Raw genomic sequence first — 9,825 nt, 5'->3', positions numbered from 1 at the left:
GAAATGGGGGTTAAGTGAATTTCCTTGTTAATTTACGGATTTCCCTCGTTTTTCACCCTTTTTCTTTCACTAAAAAGGTCATAAAGTGGCCTAGCCTTATTGAATCGAAACATGTAACAGTTCCTAGGAAATCTAACTAGAATATCTACGACTTCCATGGTTTATTTTAGAATTTTTAAAAGCGGCCAAAATGGGGGTTAAGTGAATTTCCTTGTTAATTTACGGATTTCACTCGTTTTTGACCCCTTTTCTTTCACTAAAAGGGGCATAAAGTGGCCTAGCCTTATTGAATCGAAGCATGTAATAGTTCTTAAGAAATCTAACAAGCATATCTACGACTTCCATGGTTGATTTCAGAGTTTTTAAAAACGGTCGAAATGGGGGTTATGTGAATTTCCTTGTTAATTTACGGATTTCCCTCGTTTTTCACCCTTTTTCTTTCACTAAAAAGGTCATAAAGTGGCCTAGCCTTATTGAATCGAAACATGTAACAGTTCCTAGGAAATCTAACTAGAATATCTACGACTTCCATGGTTTATTTTAGAATTTTTAAAAGCGGCCAAAATGGGGGTTAAGTGAATTTCCTTGTTAATTTACGGATTTCACTCGTTTTTGACCCTTTTTCTATCACTAAAAAGGGCATAAAGTGGCCTAGCCTTATTGAATCGAAGCATGTAATAGTTCTTAACAAATCTAACAAGCATATCTACGACTTCCATGGTTGATTTTAGAGTTTTCAAAAACGGCCGAAATGGGGGTTAAGTGAATTTCCTTGTTAATTTACGGAATTCCCTCGTTTTTGACCCATTTTCTTTCACTAAAAAGGGCATAAAGTGGCCTAGCCTTATTGAATCGAAGCATGTAATAGTTCCTAGGAGATATAACAAGCATATCTACGACTTCCATGGTTGATTTTAGTGTTTTCAAAAATGGCCGAAATGGGGGTTAATTGAATTTTCTTGTTAATTTACAGATTTCACTCGTCTTTTGACCCTTTTTCTTTCACTAAAAAGGGCATAAAGTGGCCTACCTTTATTGAATCGAAGCATGTAATAGTTCCTAGGAAATCTAACTAGAATATCTACGACTTCCATGGTTTATTTTAGAATTTTTAAAAGCGGCCAAAATGGGGGTTAAGTGAATTTCCTTATTAATTTACAGATTTCACTCGTCTTTTGACCCTTTTCCTTTCACTAAAAAGGGCATAAAGTAGCCTACCCTTATTGAATCGAAGCATGTAATAGTTCCTAGGAAATCTAACAAGCATATCTACGACTTCCATGGTTGATTTTGGAGTTTTCAAAAACGGACGAAATGGGGGTTAAGTGAATTTCCTTGTTAATTTACGGATTTCACTCGTTTTTGACCCTTTTTCTTTCACTAAAAAGGGCATAAAGTGGCCTAGCCTTATTGAATAGAAGCATGTAATAGTTCCTAGGAAATCTAACAAGCATATATACCACTTCCATGGTTGATTTTAGAGTTTTCAAAAACGGCCGAAATGGGGGTTAAGTGAATTACCTTGTTAATTTACGGATTTCACTCGTTTTTGACCCTTTTTCTTTCACTAAAAAGGGCATAAAGTGGCCTAGCCTTATTGAATCGAAGCATGTAATAGTTCCTAGGAAATATAACAAGCATATCTACGACTTCCATGGTTGATTTTAGTGTTTTCAAAAATGGCTGAAATGGGGGTTAATTGAATTTCCTTGTTAATTTACAGATTTCACTCGTCTTTTGACCCTTTTTCTTTCACTAAAAAGGGCATAAAGTGGCCTACCCTTATTGAATCGAAGCATGTAATAGTTCCTAGGAAATCTAACAAGCATATCTACGACTTCCATGGTTGATTTTGAATTTTTCAAAAACGGACAAAATGGGGGTTAAGTGAATTTCCTTGTTAATTTACCGATCACTCGTTTTTGACCCTTTTTCTTTCACTAAAAAGGGCATAAAGTGGCCTAGCCTTATTGAATCGAAGCATTTAATAGTTCCTAGGAAATCTAACAAGCATATATACCACTTCCATGGTTGATTTTAAAGTTTTCAAAAACGGCCGAAATGGGGGTTAAGTGAATTTCCTTGTTAATTTACGGATTTCACTCGTTTTTGACCCTTTTTCTTTCACTAAAAGGGGCATAAAGTGGCCTAGCCTAATTGAATCGAAGCATGTAATAGTTCTTAAGAAATCTAACAAGCATATCTACGACTTCCATTGTTGATTTTAGAGTTTTTAAAAACGGTCGAAATGGGGGTTAAGTGAATTTCCTTGTTAATTTGCGGAATTCCCTCGTTTTTGACCCTTTTTCTTTCAATAAAAATGGCATAAAGTGGCCTACCCTTATTGAATCGAAGCATGTAATAGTTCCTAGGAAATCTAACAAGCATATCTCCGACTTCCATGGTTGATTTTGAAGTTTTCAAAAACGGACGAAATGGGGGTTAAGTGAATTTCCTTGTTAATTTACCGATCACTCGTTTTTGACCCTTTTTCTTTCACTAAAAAGGGCATAAAGTGGCCTAGCCTTATTGAATCGAAGCATGTAATAGTTCCTAGGAAATCTAACAAGCATATATACCACTTCCATGGTTGATTTTAAAGTTTTCAAAAACGGCCGAAATGGGGATTATGTGAATTTCCTTGTTAATTTACGGATTTCACTCGTTTTTGACCCCTTTTCTTTCACTAAAAGGGGCATAAAGTGGCCTAGCCTTATTGAATCGAAGCATGTAATAGTTCTTAAGAAATCTAACAAGCATATCTACGACTTCCATGGTTGATTTTAGAGTTTTTAAAAACGGTCGAAATGGGGGTTAAGTGAATTTCCTTGTTAATTTACGGATTTCCCTCGTTTTTGACCCTTTTTCTTTCACTAAAAAGGTCATAAAGTGGCCTAGCCTTATTGAATCGAAACATGTAACAGTTTCTAGGAAATCTAACTAGAATATCTACGACTTCCATGGTTTATTTTAGAATTTTTAAAAGCGGCCAAAATGGGGGTTAAGTGAATTTCCTTGTTAATTTACGGATTTCACTCATTTTTGACCCTTTTTCTATCACTAAAAAGGGCATAAAGTGGCCTAGCCTTATTGAATCGAAACATGTAACAGTTCCTAGGAAATCTAACTAGAATATCTACGACTTCCATGGTTTATTTTAGAATTTTTAAAAGCGGCCAAAATGGGGGTTAAGTGAATTTCCTTGTTAATTTACGGATTTCACTCGTTTTTGACCCTTTTTCTATCACTAAAAAGGGCATAAAGTGGCCTAGCCTTATTGAATCGAAACATGTAACAGTTCCTAGGAAATCTAACTAGAATATCTACGACTTCCATGGTTTATTTTAGAATTTTTAAAAGCGGCCAAAATGGGGGTTAAGTGAATTTCCTTGTTAATTTACGGATTTCCCTCGTTTTTCACCCTTTTTCTTTCACTAAAAAGGTCATAAAGTGGCCTAGCCTTATTGAATCGAAACATGTAACAGTTCCTAGGAAATCTAACTAGAATATCTACGACTTCCATGGTTTATTTTAGAATTTTTAAAAGCGGCCAAAATGGGGGTTAAGTGAATTTCCTTGTTAATTTACGGATTTCACTCGTTTTTGACCCTTTTTCTATCACTAAAAAGGGCATAAAGTGGCCTAGCCTTATTGAATCGAAGCATGTAATAGTTCTTAACAAATCTAACAAGCATATCTACGACTTCCATGGTTGATTTTAGAGTTTTCAAAAACGGCCGAAATGGGGGTTAAGTGAATTTCCTTGTTAATTTACGGAATTCCCTCGTTTTTGACCCATTTTCTTTCACTAAAAAGGGCATAAAGTGGCCTAGCCTTATTGAATCGAAGCATGTAATAGTTCCTAGGAGATATAACAAGCATATCTACGACTTCCATGGTTGATTTTAGTGTTTTCAAAAATGGCCGAAATGGGGGTTAATTGAATTTTCTTGTTAATTTACAGATTTCACTCGTCTTTTGACCCTTTTTCTTTCACTAAAAAGGGCATAAAGTGGCCTACCTTTATTGAATCGAAGCATGTAATAGTTCCTAGGAAATCTAACTAGAATATCTACGACTTCCATGGTTTATTTTAGAATTTTTAAAAGCGGCCAAAATGGGGGTTAAGTGAATTTCCTTATTAATTTACAGATTTCACTCGTCTTTTGACCCTTTTCCTTTCACTAAAAAGGGCATAAAGTAGCCTACCCTTATTGAATCGAAGCATGTAATAGTTCCTAGGAAATCTAACAAGCATATCTACGACTTCCATGGTTGATTTTGGAGTTTTCAAAAACGGACGAAATGGGGGTTAAGTGAATTTCCTTGTTAATTTACGGATTTCACTCGTTTTTGACCCTTTTTCTTTCACTAAAAAGGGCATAAAGTGGCCTAGCCTTATTGAATAGAAGCATGTAATAGTTCCTAGGAAATCTAACAAGCATATATACCACTTCCATGGTTGATTTTAGAGTTTTCAAAAACGGCCGAAATGGGGGTTAAGTGAATTACCTTGTTAATTTACGGATTTCACTCGTTTTTGACCCTTTTTCTTTCACTAAAAAGGGCATAAAGTGGCCTAGCCTTATTGAATCGAAGCATGTAATAGTTCCTAGGAAATATAACAAGCATATCTACGACTTCCATGGTTGATTTTAGTGTTTTCAAAAATGGCTGAAATGGGGGTTAATTGAATTTCCTTGTTAATTTACAGATTTCACTCGTCTTTTGACCCTTTTTCTTTCACTAAAAAGGGCATAAAGTGGCCTACCCTTATTGAATCGAAGCATGTAATAGTTCCTAGGAAATCTAACAAGCATATCTACGACTTCCATGGTTGATTTTGAATTTTTCAAAAACGGACAAAATGGGGGTTAAGTGAATTTCCTTGTTAATTTACCGATCACTCGTTTTTGACCCTTTTTCTTTCACTAAAAAGGGCATAAAGTGGCCTAGCCTTATTGAATCGAAGCATTTAATAGTTCCTAGGAAATCTAACAAGCATATATACCACTTCCATGGTTGATTTTAAAGTTTTCAAAAACGGCCGAAATGGGGGTTAAGTGAATTTCCTTGTTAATTTACGGATTTCACTCGTTTTTGACCCTTTTTCTTTCACTAAAAGGGGCATAAAGTGGCCTAGCCTAATTGAATCGAAGCATGTAATAGTTCTTAAGAAATCTAACAAGCATATCTACGACTTCCATTGTTGATTTTAGAGTTTTTAAAAACGGTCGAAATGGGGGTTAAGTGAATTTCCTTGTTAATTTGCGGAATTCCCTCGTTTTTGACCCTTTTTCTTTCAATAAAAATGGCATAAAGTGGCCTACCCTTATTGAATCGAAGCATGTAATAGTTCCTAGGAAATCTAACAAGCATATCTCCGACTTCCATGGTTGATTTTGAAGTTTTCAAAAACGGACGAAATGGGGGTTAAGTGAATTTCCTTGTTAATTTACCGATCACTCGTTTTTGACCCTTTTTCTTTCACTAAAAAGGGCATAAAGTGGCCTAGCCTTATTGAATCGAAGCATGTAATAGTTCCTAGGAAATCTAACAAGCATATATACCACTTCCATGGTTGATTTTAAAGTTTTCAAAAACGGCCGAAATGGGGATTATGTGAATTTCCTTGTTAATTTACGGATTTCACTCGTTTTTGACCCCTTTTCTTTCACTAAAAGGGGCATAAAGTGGCCTAGCCTTATTGAATCGAAGCATGTAATAGTTCTTAAGAAATCTAACAAGCATATCTACGACTTCCATGGTTGATTTTAGAGTTTTTAAAAACGGTCGAAATGGGGGTTAAGTGAATTTCCTTGTTAATTTACGGATTTCCCTCGTTTTTGACCCTTTTTCTTTCACTAAAAAGGTCATAAAGTGGCCTAGCCTTATTGAATCGAAACATGTAACAGTTTCTAGGAAATCTAACTAGAATATCTACGACTTCCATGGTTTATTTTAGAATTTTTAAAAGCGGCCAAAATGGGGGTTAAGTGAATTTCCTTGTTAATTTACGGATTTCACTCATTTTTGACCCTTTTTCTATCACTAAAAAGGGCATAAAGTGGCCTAGCCTTATTGAATCGAAGCATGTAATAGTTCTTAACAAATCTAACAAGCATATCTACGACTTCCATGGTTGATTTTAGAGTTTTCAAAAACGGCCGAAATGGGGGTTAAGTGAATTTCCTTGTTAATTTACGGAATTCCCTCGTTTTTGACCCTTTTTCTTTCACTAAAAAGGGCATAAAGTGGCCTAGCCTTATTGAATCGAAGCATGTAATAGTTTCTAGGAGATATAACAAGCATATCTACGACTTCCATAGTTGATTTTAGTGTTTTCAAAAATGGCCGAAATGGGGGTTAATTGAATTTTCTTGTTAATTTACAGATTTCACTCGTCTTTTGACCCTTTTTCTTTCACTAAAAAGGGCATAAAGTGGCCTACCTTTATTGAATCGAAGCATGTAATAGTTCCTAGGAAATCTAACTAGAATATCTACGACTTCCATGGTTTATTTTAGAATTTTTAAAAGCGGCCAAAATGGGGGTTAAGTGAATTTCCTTGTTAATTTACAGATTTCACTCGTCTTTTGACCCTTTTCCTTTCACTAAAAAGGGCATAAAGTGGCCTACCCTTATTGAATCGAAGCATGTAATAGTTCCTAGGAAATCTAACAAGCATATCTACGACTTCCATGGTTGATTATGGAGTTTTCAAAAACGGACGAAATGGGGGTTAAGTGAATTTCCTTGTTAATTTACCGATCACTCGTTTTTGACCCTTTTTCTTTCACTAAAAAGGGCATAAAGTGGCCTAGCCTTATTGAATCGAAGCATGTAATAGTTCCTAGGAAATCTAACAAGCATATATACCACTTCCATGGTTGATTATGGAGTTTTCAAAAACGGACGAAATGGGGGTTAAGTGAATTTCCTTGTTAATTTACAGATTTCACTCGTCTTTTGACCCTTTTCCTTTCACTAAAAAGGGCATAAAGTGGCCTACCCTTATTGAATCGAAGCATGTAATAGTTCCTAGGAAATCTAACAAGCATATCTACGACTTCCATGGTTGATTATGGAGTTTTCAAAAACGGACGAAATGGGGGTTAAGTGAATTTCCTTGTTAATTTACGGATTTCACTCGTTTTTGACCCTTTTTCTTTCACTAAAAAGGGCATAAAGTGGCCTAGCCTTATTGAATCGATGCATGTAATAGTTCCTAGGAAATCTAACAAGCATATCTACGACTTCCATGGTTGATTTTAGTGTTTTCAAAAATGGCTGAAATGGGGGTTAATTGAATTTCCTTGTTAATTTACAGATTTCACTCGTCTTTTGACCCTTTTTCTTTCACTAAAAAGGGCATAAAGTGGCTTACCCTTATTGAATCGAAGCATGTAATAGTTCCTAGGAAATCTAACAAGCATATCTACGACTTCCATGGTTGATTATGGAGTTTTCAAAAACGGACGAAATGGGGGTTAAGTGAATTTCCTTGTTAATTTACGGATTTCACTCGTTTTTGACCCTTTTTCTTTCACTAAAAAGGGCATAAAGTGGCCTAGCCTTATTGAATCGAAGCATGTAATAGTTCTTAACAAATCTAACAAGCATATCTACGACTTCCATGGTGGATTTTAGAGTTTTCAAAAACGGCCGAAATGGGGGTTAAGTGAATTTCCTTGTTAATTTACGGAATTCCCTCGTTTTTGACCCTTTTTCTTTCACTAAAAAGGGCATAAAGTGGCCTACCTTTATTGAATCGAAGCATGTAATAGTTCCTAGGAAATCTAACTAGAATATCTACGACTTCCATGGTTTATTTTAGAATTTTTAAAAGCGGCCAAAATGGGGGTTAAGTGAATTTCCTTGTTAATTTACAGATTTCACTCGTCTTTTGACCCTTTTCCTTTCACTAAAAAGGGCATAAAGTGGCCTACCCTTATTGAATCGAAGCATGTAATAGTTCCTAGGAAATCTAACAAGCATATCTACGACTTCCATGGTTGATTATGGAGTTTTCAAAAACGGACGAAATGGGGGTTAAGTGAATTTCCTTGTTAATTTACGGATTTCACTCGTTTTTGACCCTTTTTCTTTCACTAAAAAGGGCATAAAGTGGCCTAGCCTTATTGAATCGAAGCATGTAATAGTTCCTAGGAAATCTAACAAGCATATCTACGACTTCCATGGTTGATTTTAGTGTTTTCAAAAATGGCTGAAATGGGGGTTAATTGAATTTCCTTGTTAATTTACAGATTTCACTCGTCTTTTGACCCTTTTTCTTTCACTAAAAAGGGCATAAAGTGGCCTACCCTTATTGAATCGAAGCATGTAATAGTTCCTAGGAAATCTAACAAGCATATCTACGACTTCCATGGTTGATTTTGAAGTTTTCAAAAACGGACGAAATGGGGGTTAAGTGAATTTCCTTGTTAATTTACCGATCACTCGTTTTTGACCCTTTTTCTTTCACTAAAAAGGGCATAAAGTGGCCTAGCCTTATTGAATCGAAGCATGTAATAGTTCCTAGGAAATCTAACAAGCATATATACCACTTCCATGGTTGATTTTAAAGTTTTCAAAAACGGCCGAAATGGGGTTTAAGTGAATTTCCTTGTTAATTTACGGATTTCACTAGTTTTTGACCCTTTTTCTTTCACTAAAAGGGGCATAAAGTGGCCTAGCCTTATTGAATCGAAGCATGTAATAGTTCTTAAGAAATCTAACAAGCATATCTACGACTTCCATTGTTGATTTTAGAGTTTTTAAAAATGGTCGAAATGGGGGTTAAGTGAATTTCCTTGTTAATTTACGGATTTCCCTCGTTTTTGACCCTTTTTCTTTCACTAAAAAGGGCATAAAATGGCCTAGCCTTATTGAATTGAAGCATGTAATAGTTCCTACGAAATCTAACTAGCATATCTACCACTTCCATGGTTGATTTTAGAGTTTTCAAAAACGGCCAAAATGAGGGTTAAGTGAATTTCCTTGTTAATTTATGGATTTCACTCGTTTTTGACCCTTTTTCTTTCACTAAAAAGGGCATAGAGTGGCCTTGCCTTATTGAATCGAAGCATGTAATAGTTCCTAGGAAATCTAACAAGCATATCTACCACTTCCATGGTTGATTTTAGAGTTTTCAAAAATGGCCGAAATGGGGGTTAAGTGAATTTCCTTGTTAATTTGCGGAATTCCCTCGTTTTTGACCCTTTTTCTTTCAATAAAAATGGCATAAAGTGGCCTACCCTTATTGAATTGAAGCATGTAATAGTTCCTAGGAAATCTAACAAGCATATCTACGACTTTCATGGTTGATTTTGAAGTTTTCAAAAACGGACGAAATGGGGGTTAAGTGAATTTCCTTGTTAATTTACCGATCACTCGTTTTTGACCCTTTTTCTTTCACTAAAAAGGGCATAAAGTGGCCTAGCCTTATTGAATCGAAGCATGTAATAGTTCCTAGGAAATCTAACAAGCATATATACCACTTCCATGGTTGATTTTAAAGTTTTCAAAAACGGCCGAAATGGGGGTTAAGTGAATTTCCTTGTTAATTTACGGATTTCACTCGTTTTTGACCCTTTTTCTTTCACTAAAAAGGGCATAAAGTGGCCTAGCCTTATTGAATCGAAGCATGTAATAGTTCCTAGGAAATCTAACAAGCATATCTACGACTTCCATGGTTGATTTTAGTGTTTTCAAAAATGGCTGAAATGGGGGTTAATTGAATTTCCTTGTTAATTTACAGATTTCACTCGTCTTTTGACCCTTTTTCTTTCACTAAAAAGGGCATAAAGTGGCCTACCCTTATTG

The sequence above is a fragment of the Medicago sativa genome, chromosome 8 (genome assembly GCF_051527215.1).
Source record: "Medicago sativa cultivar Bolivia chromosome 8, Bolivia_mono, whole genome shotgun sequence".
In the NCBI taxonomy this organism is placed as follows: Eukaryota; Viridiplantae; Streptophyta; class Magnoliopsida; order Fabales; family Fabaceae; genus Medicago; species Medicago sativa.
The sequence above is the reverse complement of the archived record's forward strand: the minus strand, read 5'-3'. Positions refer to the sequence as shown.